This window comes from Kogia breviceps, chromosome 11 (assembly GCF_026419965.1).
Source record: "Kogia breviceps isolate mKogBre1 chromosome 11, mKogBre1 haplotype 1, whole genome shotgun sequence".
NCBI classification, from domain to species: domain Eukaryota; kingdom Metazoa; phylum Chordata; class Mammalia; order Artiodactyla; family Physeteridae; genus Kogia; species Kogia breviceps.
Window position 1 is genome coordinate 66,807,228 of NC_081320.1, and position 17,365 is coordinate 66,824,592.

At 47.4% G+C, this 17,365-nt stretch overlaps 2 long non-coding RNA genes across 4 annotated transcripts in view; one reads left to right on the top strand and one right to left on the bottom strand.

The window, feature by feature from the left end:
• The window catches only part of LOC136792160 (uncharacterized), a 121,253-nt gene extending 119,604 nt beyond the window's left edge, over positions 1-1,649 (top strand). For all 3 annotated transcript variants that reach the window (XR_010835552.1, XR_010835554.1, XR_010835553.1), the window contains one exon: positions 1,473-1,649. This is a non-coding gene — a long non-coding RNA (uncharacterized lncRNA). The remainder of the gene's footprint in view (positions 1-1,472) is intronic.
• Positions 1-17,365, bottom strand: part of LOC136792159 (uncharacterized) — a 55,232-nt gene that overhangs the window by 27,460 nt on the left and 10,407 nt on the right. The window contains exon 2 of the long non-coding RNA XR_010835551.1: positions 3,026-3,131. This is a non-coding gene — a long non-coding RNA (uncharacterized lncRNA). The remainder of the gene's footprint in view (positions 1-3,025; positions 3,132-17,365) is intronic.

Consider the following 17,365-nt stretch of genomic DNA (forward strand, 5'->3'; position numbering starts at 1 on the left):
TACTCCACTTAAAGTGATTATAAAATATTGGCTATGTTCCCTGTGCTGTACATTACATCCTTGTATCTTATTTATTTTATACCTAGTAATTTGTACCTCTTAATCTCCTTCCCCTATCTTCCCCCTCCCCCCATCCCTCTCCCCACTGGTAACTACTAGTTTATTCTCTGTTTCTGTTTTGTTATATTCAGGTTCCTTGTTTTTAAAAAAAGGATTCAAATAAGGCAAAAGTCTATAAAGTACCAAGTGAAAGTACGCCCAAAATCCTCCCTCCCTAAAGATAAACACCATATTTTTTTCCAGAAAACTCTGTGCACGTGAAAACACAATTCAAGCTCTTTCAAGAAAAAAAAGTCAAAGTATACACACTTATGGACAACTTGGTTTTTTGAGTATATTGTGAACCTTTTCCCAGACGGACACATATAGATCCACTTCATCTTTTTTCAATAATCACAGAGGGTTCCATTGTGTGGATTATGGAATTACCATAGTTTATTTAACTAATTCCCTAATGATTAACAGGGAGTTTCCAACTTTATGCTATTATAAATAATGTAATGAATATATCTATCTCTTCCACAGTTGTGTATTTCCATAGGATAAATTCCTATATGTGGAATTTCTGATTCAAAGGATATATACATTCTAATTGTTATAGACAAAGCCAAATTGCTCTCCAAAAGACATTGTACCAATTACTCTCCCATCCCCAGCATAGAAGTGCCTGTTTCCCCCACACCTTTGCCAAAGCGCTTATTAGCAGTATTTGTCATCTTTCCTACTCTGATAGGAAATTTTAAAAGTTGCTATTGTTTTACTTTGCCTTGTATGTTATTGGAGAGACGCATCTTTTTTTTTTTTTTTTTTTTTTTTATCATTTTTGTTTTTCTTTTTTTTTTTTTTTGGGGGGGGGGGGTACGTGGGCCTCTCACTGTTGTGGCCTCTCCAGTTGCGGAGCACAGGCTCCGGACGCGCAGGCTCAGCAGCCATGGCTCACGGGCCCAGCTGCTCCGCAGCATGTGGGATCTTCCCGGACCGGGGCACGAACCCATGTCCCCTGCATCGGCAGGCGGACTCTCAACCACTGTACCACCAGGGAAGCCCAAGAGACGCATCTTTTCATAAGATTTGAATATCTGTAATTTACCTTCGATTGATTTCCTCTGTGAGTTTCTGTAAATGTCTTTTTCCCATTTTCTAATGAGTTGATGGATTTTTTTTTCCTCACTCAGAATACATAACATTTTCAAAGAAGTATACAGAGGTCTGTGCTAGGAAACATTTCTAAACTGTTTAGTATATCCAGAGAGCCATCTCCAACAGTTAAGTACTTCACGGATCCTCATGGTGGCCAGGTAGATAGCTCACACAGTAGAAGTACAGTTAATGTTGTTTAAAAGACTGAGCTTGAACACGAGTGACATCAATAATAAGAAAGTTTTGCAATAATATATTGCCTTGGATTCAAGGAAGGAGCACTTCAGTATGGACACCAGATCGTGACACAGAAGCAGATTGGATGATGACACAACACCGGCACAGAACGCTGCCCCGGACAGCCCCTCCTTAGAAAGTTAGACCAATATGGGACTTGGAGGAGGTGGTATTAACCATCAAAGCATGGCTCCTATCATGCATATCCGTAATATGTAATTTACTGTTTCTATTGATGTGCTTGGGATAGCTGTTTAATAAACTAAGTATTAGTCTATTCCATTGTGTGAATTTGGGTCTTCTCAATTAATCTTTTGCTGTCCTTATAAAGTCCCAAGAATCCTTTCACGTTTTATTAAGGAATGATACCGACTAGGGCAAAACTACGTGTGAGAATTAGGAGGCAGGGGTGAGGCAGAAATAGAGAAGACCAGCCAACAGTTGTTGTCACCATGTTCCCAGAAAAGACAACTTGGATGGTTCCAGAGAAATGCCTGTTCCCAAGTGAGTGCACCTCCATTTACACAAACAAGAAGAGGAGTCATATTCTAGCCCCCATGGTGCCCAAGACCACACACTCAATAAATATTTGTTAATTCAATGGAAATTTTGATGGTGAAAGTTCCCCATGGAATCAAGAAGGGATAAAAATGTAAAACCAGACCTAAAACTTGAATTGCAAAAGCCAAACATAAATAGGTTCATTTATATTTTATACTTAGGCCAACGTTTCTCCCCGGGGACATTTTTTTGTCTTCTACCGATTTTCAACGTCTTCCTACCTCAATGCACACTTGCTTCTCTCCCTCCTATGGGTATGAGACCAAAGGTATTAACAACTGCTGCTCAGTTTCTCTGTGACCAACAGTTGTATCCTTCTGAAGTGCCAGCTGGCTGGGGGCTCTCTCTGGCAGCCTCTTAGCCCAGAAGCCCTGCCTCGATGGTTCTGCAGCTTTCTCCAATGCAAATGACTCAAAACATGCCTTTCCCAATGAGGAAAATATGTAAGCTTTAGTTCTCAAGTTATGTTTCATGTTTACAACGGCCTTCTCATCATCGTTAGTTGGATTAAATTTAGTGATTACAAAGATTTTTGTTTTTATCAATAATACCCTTGATGTTGAAAAACAAGAGCAATTTAAACAGACCCAGATGCTCTAAATTCCACCACATGTTTATTGTATGTTTTTAATTGCATTGTGTTTGAGGCTGTCATTTAAAGCAATTAAATGTGAACGTTATTCCTATGGCCACGTTTCCCTGGCTTCTCACACTAAACCTTTGCTGTTCCTAGTTATTCGACTGCAAAATCTTCAAAGAAAAACATTTAATGGTAATTGTTATGTTATCACCCACACTCCTATGAAACAGGTACATCCCCCCACCAAAGCTCACACGGAGCTGAAACGTAATCCCAGGAAAAATTCCCCTGCTCCTGCAAAGTCATTGGATTTTAAGGCACTGCTCTCTTTTTATCCCCTTTCAATGAAAGTTCTTTCCCCCTTTAAAATGCATCGGTTAGTTTCATTATTATCACTACGATTATCAACAACTCTACGATTATCAACGTAATTCAACCAGGACTTACTGCGCGTCTGCTGACTTGTTTTTTTTTTCCGCTGACCTTCTGTAAACATTTTCTCCATCGGTAAATCAAAGCAACTTCAGCGACATTGGTCATGCGACAGTGAATTCTGGGGAAGAGAGGAGAGAGGAGTGGGGACTGAAGTCACGAAATAATAAACTAGCAGGCTGTGTGAATTAAAAAAAGAGAAGGCAGCTTGGCATCAGGGGACATGAATTGAATCCTGACCTTCGCATCAATCAGGGACCCTGGGCATGTCATTTAACCTCGTTTGAATTTCAGTTTTCTCACCTGTGAAATAAGTGTGTAGGTAAAACCTTTATGAGAAACCACCCCTCCAGACATGTTGTGTAGATGCTCCCTCAACAGTGGACCTGCACAGGGCCAGACTGCTTCCTATTTGTGCAAGACAGAACCTTCTCTGAGGAACCGAGCTTCCTCCTGAATCCTTCAGGTCTTGCAGATGAAGGGGGAGCCTGAGGAGTTCTGGCCAGAACCAGTGGGGGCTAAGATATGCATGAGGGCCCTTCTGGACGGCGACGGGGATCTGGCTAAGAAGGAAAGCCAGCAAGGGGCCTGCGGACGTGTCCCAACCCTTGGGATGAGGATGAATGAGTGAATCTCTCCTTGGGACCCTCCTGGGAATGAGACAGAGCTGAAGGGACCTGATTTCTTGAAGCTGGACAGGTTTTTACTCTTATTTTCTGGTTTATTTCCCTTTGCCCTCCTTTAAGAAGCCTTCTGAGAAATTCCAGCTGTCACAGCTGAGCTAAGAAGAGTTCAGAGAAGCATTTGTGTCCAGCTGGGCTGGGGCATTAAAAAAGCAGCCCCTGCTCCTGGGGCCAACAAGGCAGGAGCAGTGGGGAGCAGGATGGGGGAGCCCCAGGGATGAATCACGAAGGCAGACCATGGCCTCTTGGTCCCAGCTGTTCATTCCACCTAGAGAATCTCCTTCCAGAGCTAAATCCATCTGGAGTTTAATCTGACCCCAAGAGGCAGAATTCTCTCACACTCTTTCCAAGTCTCACACCCCAGATATCCCAGTCTTTGATACCCCAGTTGGCTAACAACCCCTACCTCATGCTGAGCTGGGGTCAAACACTCTGAACTGTTTCCAGCAGTGGTGAAGTGTTACATGGGGCCGTCCACACTCTCTCCCAGGCCCATGACCCATGGCACGTACTGGCTGGCTAAGTAAGGCGCTGCCTGTGGTCTGGAAGAGTGTTTCTCTGGCTTCTGTGCTCAGAGGTTGACCTCATCATCTCAGACTTAGCTCCAATCAACAGCGCAGACCAGGGACTTCCCTGGTGGTCCAGTGGGTAAGACTCCTCGCTTCCACTGCAGGGAATGCGGGTTCCATCCCTGGTCAGGAAACTAGGATCCTGCGGTGCCTCACACAGCCCCCCCCCCCAAAAAAAAATGCAGAGCAGCCCACACGATTCCCCTTTGTGATGTAAAGAGCTGGATAACCATCAATGCTCACCGAGGCTAGGACCCTGTTCTAGAAATTAATTTGCTGTCGGGGGTCAAGTACCTTCCATTGAATGTCAAAAGGCCACTTAAAGATCAGTGTAAACCCCTTTGTCATCTGTGTTTGTTATCTATGTGCTCCACCAACCATGGGAAAAGGGAACTCGGAGTTCCAGCAGCCCGCTTGCAACTCTTTAAGCTCCAATTGTAATAATAACAGCAGCTAAAAGGTTTGTTTATTTTTTCAGAACATTATGTATGCCAAACATAGATTATCTCATAAAATCCTTATAATAAATGTATGCATTCGATCTTTTATTTTCCTCACTTTGATAAGAAAATGGAGATTCTGAGAAAGTGATCTGCCCAGAGTCACACAGCTGGTGAGCCAGGAAGGCCAGATTACAAACGCAGGCTTGGCTGCCTCACCACGAAGCCACACGGTAACAGTGGCTGGGTCCTCATTAAGTGTCTTGTGGTCACTGGTACCGGACACCAACAGTGGCTGGCTAAAAATAAATAAACACATAAATAAGGGGGTAAGGAGAGGGCTCAGCATTTACTGGAAGATATCTAGAAGAGCCCTCAGAATCCAGTGAAGAGCTGCACCCCCAGGCCAAGAAGGAAGCAGTGTAGCTGGGGGCCTGACCAGCAGGATCTGTGGCCCTTCTCTTCAGGGCCCTCTCGCCTTCGCTGGCGCGAAGTTACATCCTAGAGAAAAGAAGTCAGGCTATCCCAGCACGGTCAGGTGTATATGTGAATCAATTAGCTTTGGCCATCAGGTGAGGGGCAGGAGCAGACACAAGGGTGCCAGGAAGGGGCAGCAGCATCCCCGGCTCCCTGTGCCGGTGTCACTGTCCTCCCTGGCACCTGATGGGTGATACATGAATGGATTATCTACAGGAAGGTGGTCGAAGGGCTAAGAAGGAGGGGGGCAGGAAGGAACAGTTCCAGGGCTCTTCTCTCTCTTGTGGGTTCCTTGGACCCTTCTGACCATTTTGGATTCTAACCAGTCTGAGAGGCGCCCACTTTCTCAGTGCTGAGAAATAACTCTCTTTGATAGCTAAGGAAAGAAAGAAAATGCAGACCTCAGCGCCAGACGTGCATGTCGTGTCTTGATCGAAATAGAGAGAGCAGGGGCTTCCCTGGTGGCGCAGTGGTTAAGAATCCCCCTGCCAATGCTGGAGACATGGGTTCGAGCCCTGGTGCGGGAAGATCCCACATGCCGCGGAGCAACTAAGCCGATGTGCCACAACTACTGAGCCTGTGCTCTAGAGCCCACGAGCCACAACTACTGAGCCCACGTGCCACAACTACCGAAGCCCGTGCTCCTAGAGCCCGAGCCCCGCAACAAAGAGAAGCCACCGCAGTGAGAATCCCGCACACCGCAGCGAAGAGTAGCCCTGCTCACTGCAGCTAGAGAAAGCCCGCCCACAGCAATGAAGACCCAACGCAGCCATAAATAAATAAATAAATCATTTTTTTTTAAATATAGAAAGAGGGCTTCCCTGGTGGCGCAGTGGTTGAGAATCCGCCTGCCGATGATGCAGGGGACACGGGTTCGTGCCCCGGTCTGGGAAGATCCCACATGCTGCGGAGCGGCTGGGCCCGTGAGCCATGGCCGCTGAGCCTGCGCGTCCGGAGCTTGTGCTCCTCAAAGGGAGAGGCCACAACAGTGAGAGGCCCGCATACCGCAAAAAAAAAAAAAAAAAAAAAACACAAAAATATAGAAAGAGAGAGCAGATCTGTCTGTGACCCATATCAGGGGCCAGCTCTACAATCATGCAACAGGGCTGGGGCTGAAGTCCGGGCTGGAGGCTGAGACTGGGGCCCAGGAGTGGGATCTTTGACTGCTCTCCTTTCCAATAAGATGTGATACTCAACCCAGAGCCTGCATGCCTATTCACACATCTGTTCAGCACTAGCCTGCAATCACTTAAGTTGTATTATTGGACTTGTCACCATATTAATGTAGCTGTACATTTAAATTGATTGTAATTGTAAGTTTCCTGAAAAACCTTGGGTTTTTTGCAAGTATTAATTAACCGATGCACTTACATTAAAAACAATTATGTAACCTCAGACCTGCCTTCTTTGCTCTCCATGTCAAAAATGGGGGGTTCGTGTAATGCATAAAACATGTGGATTAATACTTCACAATTAAGGTCAATTTCCATTTGGAAAGGAAAGATAATTAACTGCTTCTCACCTGTAATCTCCTGACATGTTTCAATTAAGAAAACAATTATTTATAAACTTCGTAATCTGGACACTCGGAGAACATGTTAATGAAGCTACTGATAAATAGAATCATTCGCAAAATAAATCAGGACCCCTGGCTGTAAAGCTGAAGTGGCATCTGTTTGCATGTGAAGCCAATAAGGCTAGAATTTGGGAAAGCTCGCACAAAGGCACAGCTGGGTCCTTAAGCAGCAGAGGTAAAAAAATGTGGGGTTCCCGGCCTCCACATTCACCTCACAGTGAGGTGAAGCCCTTCCCACAAAATCAGAGTTAGGTGCCAGGGCTTTTCCTTCTTCCTCTGCAGCTTCCCAACTGCGTGGTGCTGCACGAGAGACTTGATCTCCATTCCCTCATTTATTAAATGCGAGTAAGTTGTATCGACCTCATACTGCTGGTGGAATTGTATGTGAGCTAATACACGTAACATGCTTAGCACTGCGTCCGGCCTTCATCAGGACTCAGTAAAAGGAAGATGCTGCTGTCCTGTTCGCTAAGTCCAGGAGGGGGAGGCCAAGAGAGGAAGTGGGGCATCTCTAGCTGTGAAGCCTTGGGCAAGCCCCTCCCCGCTCCAGCCCCCCAGCCCCCAGCCCCATCTGCGGAGGAAGCTTCCTGGATCCCGTCCTTCCCAGTGGCCCTCCCAGACCTCCCGCCCCCTGTGATGGGGTGAGGTGCCAGCTCCCCTACCCCTCACTCCCTCACACGTGCCAGGAGCTCACTCAAGACCTAACACCCGTCAAGTTAAGGGATGGAAGCTTCTGGAAGCCAAGGATCTCATCCCTTAACAAGATCTGCCCAAGGTCATGGCAAAAGAGCAAGTAAATCCCACAGCCCAGAGCCACTCTTGTGACAAGGCTCCGCCTCCATTCCTTGCCTGGAGAAACCGGTACCAGAAACCCTAGAGTCTCTGTTTTGCAGAGCCTCTAAGCCTCTCGGGGCTGTTGAACTCCCCAAACAATAGACCTGACCCCTTGAGACCCACTTTCAGAGTCACCCAACAGCATTAACTTCGAGATGTGTGTAGGTGGCAAGATAGGGGGAAGGGAGCCCGGCTCTAGCTCAGCACCCCTACCCCCAGCTCTTCCGAGTCACTTGAGGAACAGGGCCCACCGCAGCCTCTCCAGACTTAGTTTCCTTATCAGTAAATGGGGTCTGATCACAAGACCTCGTAGGTCCCTTGTGCTCCAGTTATATATAATTTTCTGTTCTTATCTCTTCCAGAATCTTGTATTATTTTTACAAAGTCAAAGCCTCGACAGAGGTGTTTGACATTCTTTTTTCTGAAAAACAACATTTGTTCCCGTTGGACTAGGGCTGGGATATGTCTTTGGTAATGGGGGTGGGATCAGCGCCCCTACTTGTGAGGGTTCCAGGCCAGCAGTGATTTGCAAGCTTGAGATGGAAAGGGCAGTTCCCCAGCACCCTCCGCCCCTCCGTAGGTGGTGCCCGGCAGAGCAGAGGAAGGCACTCGGACACACTGGGTCACTCTAGTCCACAGCTCTTTCCGGGACACCTTCGCCTCTCTGCTCGGAGCAGGAGGCAGTGCTGTCGGGAAGGAGCACCTGTGCTCTTTCTAAGTTCTCATGGCCGCAGAGAGAGCCCCCTCTGCGCGCTAGTCACACCATTCTCCCTTCCTGAGAGTCCTTCCACCCACTCTCCTGCCTGACACCAGCAGCTGCTGACACCAGCAGGACGGCAGGAGTGTCTGGGATTTAAGGGCAAAGCTCCAAGGGCTGCCCTCCCCAAGCCCACCCCTAACATGCATCCTCACATGGTCCCCCAAAAGCAGCTGTTGCATAAATTCCCTGGCTCCAAGGAGGCTGCAGGGCAGCAAAGAGATGACAGGGAAAGCAGAGGGCCTCAGAGCGGAGAGCTTCTGACTGTGAGCCGTGAGTCCCAGATTCCTTCGTTCATCCACCCAACAAATGTTTACCGCAAGCCGACCAAGTGCCAGGCACTTGGGGATACAGACCTGGGGATACGGTTGTGAATGACACAAATGAGATCCCTGCCGTCGTGGAGCTTACATTCTAGTAGGCAGAGAGAGACTATAAAAGAAAGAAGTAGATAAAGCAGAGAATATAGAGAAAGATACAACAGGGAAGGTCCCCAGCGGGTGGGGGTGGGGGTGGGGGTGTACCATTTTAAATGGGCGATCAAGGACAGTGTCATAGAGAAGGTAACACAGGACCAAAGACCTGACCCAGGTGAGCTCCCAGCCCAACTCACGGCTGGCTCCCTGTGGGAGCTGGAAAAGTCACTGTCCTTCTCCGGGTTTTCTTGGAAAATAATCAAATAAGTGGGTTAATCTAAATCAATAACTTGTAAACGTATTTTCTTCTGCAGCAGACCCCTTTACTCAAATGAAGAATTACTCAGAGCACTATAAATTAGGACTTCCACATAAAAGATGGAATACTTGGTTAAATTTGAATTTCAAGTAACACCGAATCATTGTTTAACATAGTTATATCCCAAATATTGCATGGGGCATACTTATACTAAAAAGTATTTGTTATTTATCTGAAATTCAAATTTAACTGGATTCCTGTCTCTTTTTTTTTTTTTTTCTTTTTGTCCTGTCCTTTTATTTGCTAAATCAGGCAGCCCTACAGGTACACAGGAACAGGGGAAGTACTTCTCAGAGTTCTGAAGTCTCCAACCAAGTGGCCTCTCTGAGTCTCAGTTTCCCCGGGGGCAGGAGGTAGATCTCTAGGCCACTAGAGATAGTGAGGGAGCCCCATGGGAAGAATGAATGATCAGCACCTTCCAGAGCTTAGCCTGAGGTCAATCTTGGGCCAGGAGCTCTCAGATCTCAGAGAGGTTTCAGTAAATTACCCAACGAGAAAGCACCCAGCCCAGCACCTGACGACATTGGGTGCCCAGAAATTGTTTGTTTTGTTTGGGTCTAGTTTTCTGGAAAACTACCCTGCCCTCTCACCACACACACCCCAGGCTTTCTGGAGCTCAACCTCTGGTCCATTTACTCTAGATGGTCCCTCAGCCCCATAGGGCCAGGAAGAGATGGATGGAGCATATTACTGAGTCTGGGGAAAGGGCCTAGGAGTGCTTGGTGGTTTTTTCTCTTCCCAGAAGTTTGCTTATTCCTGAGCTGAGAGCTGAGTTCTTTCACCCTCATTTGTCTTGCAAGGGCTGGCTGAGGGCTATCCCACCCAGTGAGAGTTTAACTGGTAAAAAAAAATGAAAATGAAAAAAAAAAAACACCTTCAAGGCTAAAGAGCAGAAATGGGAACAGCAAAGTATCTGAAAGGTCCTGTCAGGTATTGGAAATGCTCTCTTAATGGCATGAGGTAGAAGCAAAGCCAACAGCTTCTCCAGAGCCCGAAGCTTCAGAACACGCTGTGAGCAGCTGGGACCTCTCCCTGGCAACAGCACTGGTTTTCTCCCTGGGCTAAAATCAATAGCCAAGGCAGCCTGCTCTCAATTATCTGCTTTGTGGCTTGTCTGAAGTGGGATAACTTCAGGGTGAGGGAGGGGGAGACTGGACACAGGGGATGGGGTGAAGGAGGCCCTGACTGGCAGCAGGAAGAGCTAGGAGAAACCATGACACATCTGTGTCCCTTCCTTTTGTCTACTGCAGCCTAACAAACCACCCCCAAAATGCAGGCGCCTCACACAACAATTTATCTCCATTTCTCATGGCTGCTGGGCTCAGCAGGGCAGCACTCCCTTTGGGTCTCTCCTGCAGTGGCCTTCAGATGGCAGCAGGAGCTGCAGTCTGGGGAAGGTTTGACCAGCATGGGAATCCGAAAGCGTTTCTTCATGCACATGTCAGGCACCCAGGCCCAGACGGTAGCAACGGCTGGGAGACACCTCTACTCGCTCTTGCTGTGGGGTAGCTTGGGCTTCCCTCACAGCATGGCAGTCTCTCAGCAGTGGACTTCCTACACCATAGCAGCTTTCTCCAGATTGTGCGTTTCCAAAGTCCGGGGCAGAAGCTGCAAGGCTTTCTGTGACCTGGCCTCAGAAGCCACACAGTGTTGCTTCCACTGACTTTAATGCTTAAAAGGGGCAGCCCAGATTCAGTGCTGGACAGACTACACCAGGGTGTGAATTCTGGGGTGGGGGGAGAAATAGCTCCCAGAGTATTCTTGCTGTGCTGCTGGGCTGAGGTGGGACACAACAAGAGCCGGGGGTGGGGAGGTAGGATGGGGGCTGGAGATTGCCTATCAGCCCAGTTTCCAGGCAGAGCAGAATCAGAATGCCAAGGACAGCCATTTTGCTCACTGATGTAAATGATACCCTTGAAACCTCAGAGGGTAGGGCTATGTGGAACAAAAAAACAAAGAAACCTGGGTCCTTCTACTGGCATGGCTCCCTCTGGCTGTGTGTTTTCTGCCAAGTCCCCAGACCTCTCTGGGCAATGGTTTCCTCATCTTCAAATTGAGGAAGTTGGGCTTCCCTGGTGGCGCAGTGGTTGAGAATCCACCTGCTAATGCACGGGACACGGGTTCGAGCCCTGGTCGGGGAAGATCCCACATGCCGCGGAGCAACTAGGCCCATGAGCCACAACTACTGGGCCTGCGCATCCAGAGCCTGTGCTCCGCAACAAGAGAGGCTGCGATAGTGAGAGGCCCGCACACGCGATGAAGAGTGGCCCCCGCTCGCCGCAACTAGAGAAAGCCCTCGCACAGAAACAAAGACCCAAAACAGCCAAAAACAAATAAATAATTTTTTTTAAAAAAATTGAGGAAGTTGGATGAAATCACTCAGCTTCCCCTCACCTCTGAGTTAAGCAATAGAACATGTTATATGAGTTCATGACAGAGCTCAAGCCTCTCTCTCAAGAGACCAGAGTCCTGGGGCCATTCTCAGGATGGGCATGAAAGCTAGAAGTGCCAAGTTAGCAGTCCCGATCTTTCCACCTTTCTGCAGCAACAAATCCTGGTGGCTAATTGGTAATGTCATGTTCCAGGGGCCCTACACCTCCCTTCCTGCTTGCATGCATGTGTGCCTATGCATGTATGTACATGTGTGTATAGTTGTTCTTGTATGTGCTTATGGGGGTGTCAATGTCAGGCAAGTGTCCCGCTACACATTGTTCCACTCAAGAAAAGACAGCCAAAATGGGTGGTTTATATTGGAAACAGCCCCGCTATTTATATAACGATGTGTTGTATGGCCTTTTAATTTAGCCCTCATTCCAAATGCATGACACGTCCTTTTGACACCTTGAAGAAATGTTTCTCAGATGGCAAGCTGGGCATGGCCGCTCCAGGCTGCACAAGGAAAACACACAGCCCTGAAAATTAAAAGTGATTTAGGCCCTCTTAGGAAATGCCTCGCTTCAGGCTACTTGATGTGGTCATTTATTAAGTGACTTAATCAGGAAAATAACGTAATCTCAGAGTAATTAAGTCCCTTTCTGGGCACTCCTGTATCCTCCCAATGATGAAGGGGGTAATGCGTTCATAATGGGACTATGAGAAGAGAATTGTTTCCTAGGGCTGAGGAATGGCTAGCCATTCAGCTAGGGCATCTCTGCGTGGCCAAGAAATGTACCTTAAATCACTGACTCTGCAGAAACTTCCCTTTGAATTCAAGCAGTTTTTAACATGGTTTCCCTTGCCCTACAGTGGAATGAGTTAAGGTTATAGAATCGTAGCCCATTGGAGTCCGGAGAATCTCAAAGCTCTCCTAGCCCAAGCTTGACATCTCTCTGCCAAGGAAACAAGGAGAATGATAGTGCCCAAGGCCATGCATCTTGCCTCTGCAGAGCTGAGACCAGCACCCAGGTCTTCTTTCATGCAGTTCAAGGTGCTTTCATGCAGTTCAAGGCTAAACTAGAGAAGAAAGGGACTCTCTGAGGCTCTGTTGGGATAGTGGAGTGTCCCAGTAACCGGATGTGGCTCCAGTGAGAAGCAGGGACAAAAGGACTCAGGATTCCAGGAGAAGCATCCTGTGCAAAATGTGAACAGCTAAGTGAATGCTCAGGGAGAGAATTTGTTCAAAAATATTTGTTGAGGGCCTACGATATGCCAGGAACTACTCTAGAAACCCGGAATTCAGCAGAGAACACCCTCTGGACTAGTGATGGGAGTGGGAGGAAGGCAGAGGATGAGAGAATGAGTGGGTGGATAAATGGATCCATGGGTAATTATTGGATGGATGGTTAAATGGATAACAAGTGAATGGATGGATGGAAGGTTGCTACATTTAGAAAGAGAGGAGAGCCGTAACTCAGGAATAAGTTAGGGCCTGGATGCAGAAACCTGGAGTCCTGCCCTTCCTTGAAAGCCTGCAACACAGCCAGAATCAACTCTCCTGCTCAAAACAACTTCAACGAATATCCAGTCCTTCATAATCAACACCCTACTTCCCACAGCCTACGCTGCTCCAGTATTTGCCTTTTACTTCGATCCTGGTTAATCTCACCACGGTGCACCCCCACTATCACCAGTCAAAACCCCTCCTGCTTCTGTGCTCAGGCTGACATCCCTTCCTAGGATGCCCTCCCCTGTGCCTTCTGCCTCTTTGCCAACTCTCTGCCTCCCCATTTAGCACACCCTGCTCCCTCCAGGCCTCTCGTCCTGGCCTGTCTGGGCACACGCCTAAGCTCTTTTGGGAGGTGTGTTGTACCGACTGGGCTAGGCTTGCCTCTCACATCTCCAGCTTAATTGTCAGGGCGTTACAAACAGGAACTGCCTTCTCCTTCAGGGTCCCCACAGACTGGAGCCTGTTACTGGGTACACAAGACTTCAGGAACATAGACTCCCGACAAAGTAAAGGCGAGGGGACCCCAGGACAAGCATCTGCCTTGGGCTCACCCCTAGGAAACTCTGAAACCTGGACTTCCTCCCTAGAACCTGTTTCATTAAGCCTCACCCACTCCCACACCCCCTGCAGTGTTTTCCTGGAGGAATCCCCTCAGAATCAGAACTGGGTCGAGGCCCAGCTTGCTGGGCAGGGATTAGGGGAGCGGCCTCTTGGACTGTTTCTACAAAAAAAACTACTCTTGTGGTCTGGCCAGTGACTCAGCATCTTGGATCCCAAATGAAAAAAAGCCATTTTCATCCAGGCATGCAGGAAGCGCAGGGGAACCAGCTGACTTTGTGAAGCCACTGTGCCAGGCTCAGCGTCCAGCCGTGTCAAATCCGGGCACCTGGAGCATGAACAGCTCTGCCAACCTCCCAACCAGTCAGGAATGAGAAAAGAGCACCTCCTGTTGACGGGCTTGGCCACCCCATTTTATAGATGGAAAGTTGAGGCCTAAACATATCAGAACTTCTTAAGGTTCCTCAGGTTGTTCCTCTTTCCCCCTGATGTCTGGCAAGGGCCACTCTGAACAGGTGAAAGATGAAGAATTAACTCTTCTTCAAAACAGCTGCAACCCTGTACTGAAGGAAGAATCCCTAAATATGCATCGATTTCACAGGGGGCCAATTTTTGCGTCTGTGGGCATCTGGTGAGTCCTACGTACCCCTTCTCAGAATAATATTTTCTAATACATAAAATAAAATACTCATGATTACAAAGCAAATTATATTGAAGTAAAATTATAAAAATCATTTAAAAAATGATACAGTAACATATGTGCATCTTCATTAACATTTTAAATTGCAAGATCTAGCAGTAGGTCTAATCAGTACCATAATTCCAAAGTACTGATGAGCATAAGTATTTCAAGGTACCTGCACCAACTCTAACATGATAGGAAAATATCTGTGGTTTCTGCTGGTGAGGAAGTCACAGGTATCGCCTAGTACTGCCATGATCGATGCCTACATTCTTGGAGGAGCTGCTAAATTTTAGTTAGAGGTTAGTGAAAATTAGGATGCACTTTTTCCCATCCAAGTTCACAGACACCTTGAATGCTGTCCTCTGGTCCCATTAGTTCGCATTTTCACAAAGTGACTACTTAATGGTGGGATCTTAGGCAAAAGCCTGACACCCTACTACCCCCAAACTTATGCCCAGCCCCCCTCCAGACACGCAAGAAAGTCTGTGCTGAATTGAATCAAATACTTCTCAGCCTTCCCACCACGAGCGGGGAGTCGGTAGCACCCCGTGCCTGCTCTTAGGTCTGAAAGCTCGGGCTCTTCATAGAGGGGCTTTATTTTCATTTGAATATGTTTGGAAGCAGAGGGGGGTGTTAGATAACAGGCCCCGTGACCGCTGAGGGGGAGACCTTGGCGGCAGGAAACGATCAAGCACAGTTCATCCTTATGAAAATATCCTCCCTCTGACATCGGCCAGCTCGGGAGCGCACAGTCGGAAATGAATCTCCATTCCAGAATGAGCCAATTATTTCAATGAGGCGCTTTCCCTCCTGCCCGGGCCATCGCCGAAATAAAATACGAGTAAGGTGTTGCACTGGCTCGTCCTTGCATTCCAGCTCAGGTTGCCACTGGGACCTGCCTGGAGGAGGGGCAGGGGGTGGGGGGGTGCCCCCCTCGCCTCGCACAGCGCTCGGTCGTGCGGGCATCAACTAGCCCTCCTGGCATCCGGGCAGCTCTTCAAGTCCCCTTCCTCCCCTTGGCTCCTGCCGAATCGTGGTCAGTGTATCAACATTAACTGAACAGGTATGTTGCTCAGAGTAGCAACATAGGATAGTGGTTACACGCCCAGACTCTGCAAGCAGACCTTGGTTCAACTCCCTCCTCCCCCCACTTCATTAATTTAACCTTTCGTGCATCAGGAGTACACACTTTCTCTGTAAGATGGGCCTATTAATAGTATCCACCTCGTAGTCAGGGGATTCAATGAAATCCTGCTTCTAAAGCTCCTTGCTTAGTGTCTGCACATAGCACTCAATCAAAGATAGCTATTATTGATAAATTAACAGAAACCTTTTTTTGAGCTTCTTCTGGGACAAGGCACCATGTTGGGTGTTGGACTGTGTCCATGACCACGGATGGACAAAGCCTGCAAGGGAGAAATTATTCAATCCAGTTCATTTTGAACCGCTGGGGCGGGCATTGGTGGTGGAGGGGGACTGGTATCTGAGGAAACTGCCCATATTCACTAAAGGCAAAAAATGGTACCTGCCCTTGATGAGAAGGGAGACCCCTTCTCATGTTCTGTGGGATGGGGTGGGTGAGTGCAAAGATTCTTCCACTCTTTTGCTTGTCAGGCTAGCGGCTGTGAAGGGAGACAAAACCTTTGTCCTTGACCACAAAGGGGTGCTAGAAACTCCAAGGAAGCACCAGGCCTCCAGCGGTTGGCTGTGTCCCAGCAGCCCTTCCCCTGCGCACACCACAGATCCAGGCATGAGCTCAGGGCTCTGACTTCCTGCAAGAGAATGCCACCTTTGGTGGGTATGTGCCTAGGAGCATTTCCCTGGAGTGAGGACTTTTCTCACATTTCCAGTGGGGTTTCTGACCCCCAAAGTTGAGAGCCACTGCTCTCCAGATTAGCTTCATCCCATTTTGCATGGTTCTCAGACTACACTGTGAGCACCACCCCCCTCCCTGCAACAAGACTGCATTTGCCATCCATGGCTGTCACCCAATGATGCCATTGTGCATTGATGGATTCTGTTTATTTCGACATATTTTTACTTTTCCCAGAAATCTCACTCTCTCACTTTGGAGAGCTAGAGGGATATAGGCGATGAACGTAAACCCGAAGAGGCCTTCCCAGGTGTAGCTAAGGTAGGTCAGGAAGGCATCAGAAAAAACGCTAGCAGAAACTACAGATTCCTTAAGAACGGTACCATCCCCGGCCACAGGCTAAGTAGCCACAAAGTATATAATGCGTTGAAAGTACAAACTTTTCCGGTTAAGAATGCTTGCTATTCAGAAGGGGAGAAGCTCAGTAAACTGAATCTAATTACATTTCCTAGTTTCAACTCCTACCCCTCTTACCTACCACCTAAGTCTCCTTCCCCCAAAACCCCGAATCATGAGTCATCTCTCACAGATGGCTGGTTTGGAGGAGACCCAGAGGTATAAAGCGCATTGAGAATGAAATGGTACCCATGATTTCAAGAATTATTTCCTCATGTGAGCATAAATGTGTATTCATCATTTCCTATGAATATAAGTATATGTGTGCTTGTGTGTGTCCATATGTGTATGTACAGGGACATATAGGTATAGGTATTTGCCTATACATAGGCAAATATATGTATAGGTATTTGCCTATATATACATTTATTTATATGTGTGCATGCACATTCCTGCTTGATTCTGTGTGTGTGTGTATGAATTCCTCCATATACCCTTTAAACAAGGATCCTAAATTAAAGTCCTGCTGAGGCTACAAAATGTATTGCTGAATAAACTTTGCGGGTTTAAGCCTCTCCCATGAGGAAATCTCATTTTATAAAATGTTCATGGACATCACAGTCTGAATCTGCTCTCTAACTATGCTTATCTCACATCCGGTGCCTTTTTCCTGGGTCTGCCCCAGTCCTAGCCCTGGCTCCAGCCCTCCCCTTTTTCTTACAGCCTCGGTTGACTACAGAGAACACTCACCCACTCCTACTTCACCTTGCATCCGCATTAGACTATTTTTGTTTACTCTTACCATTAACTTATTGTTTGAAAGTACATATTTTTGCTTGTATGTTCTGTGTAGAAAATCAGAGTGTATGTTCTTTGAGGAGGAAATGTGTCAGCTGGTAGTACAATCTACTGAGAATCAAGAGCTCCAATAGCGCCTGTAAGTATT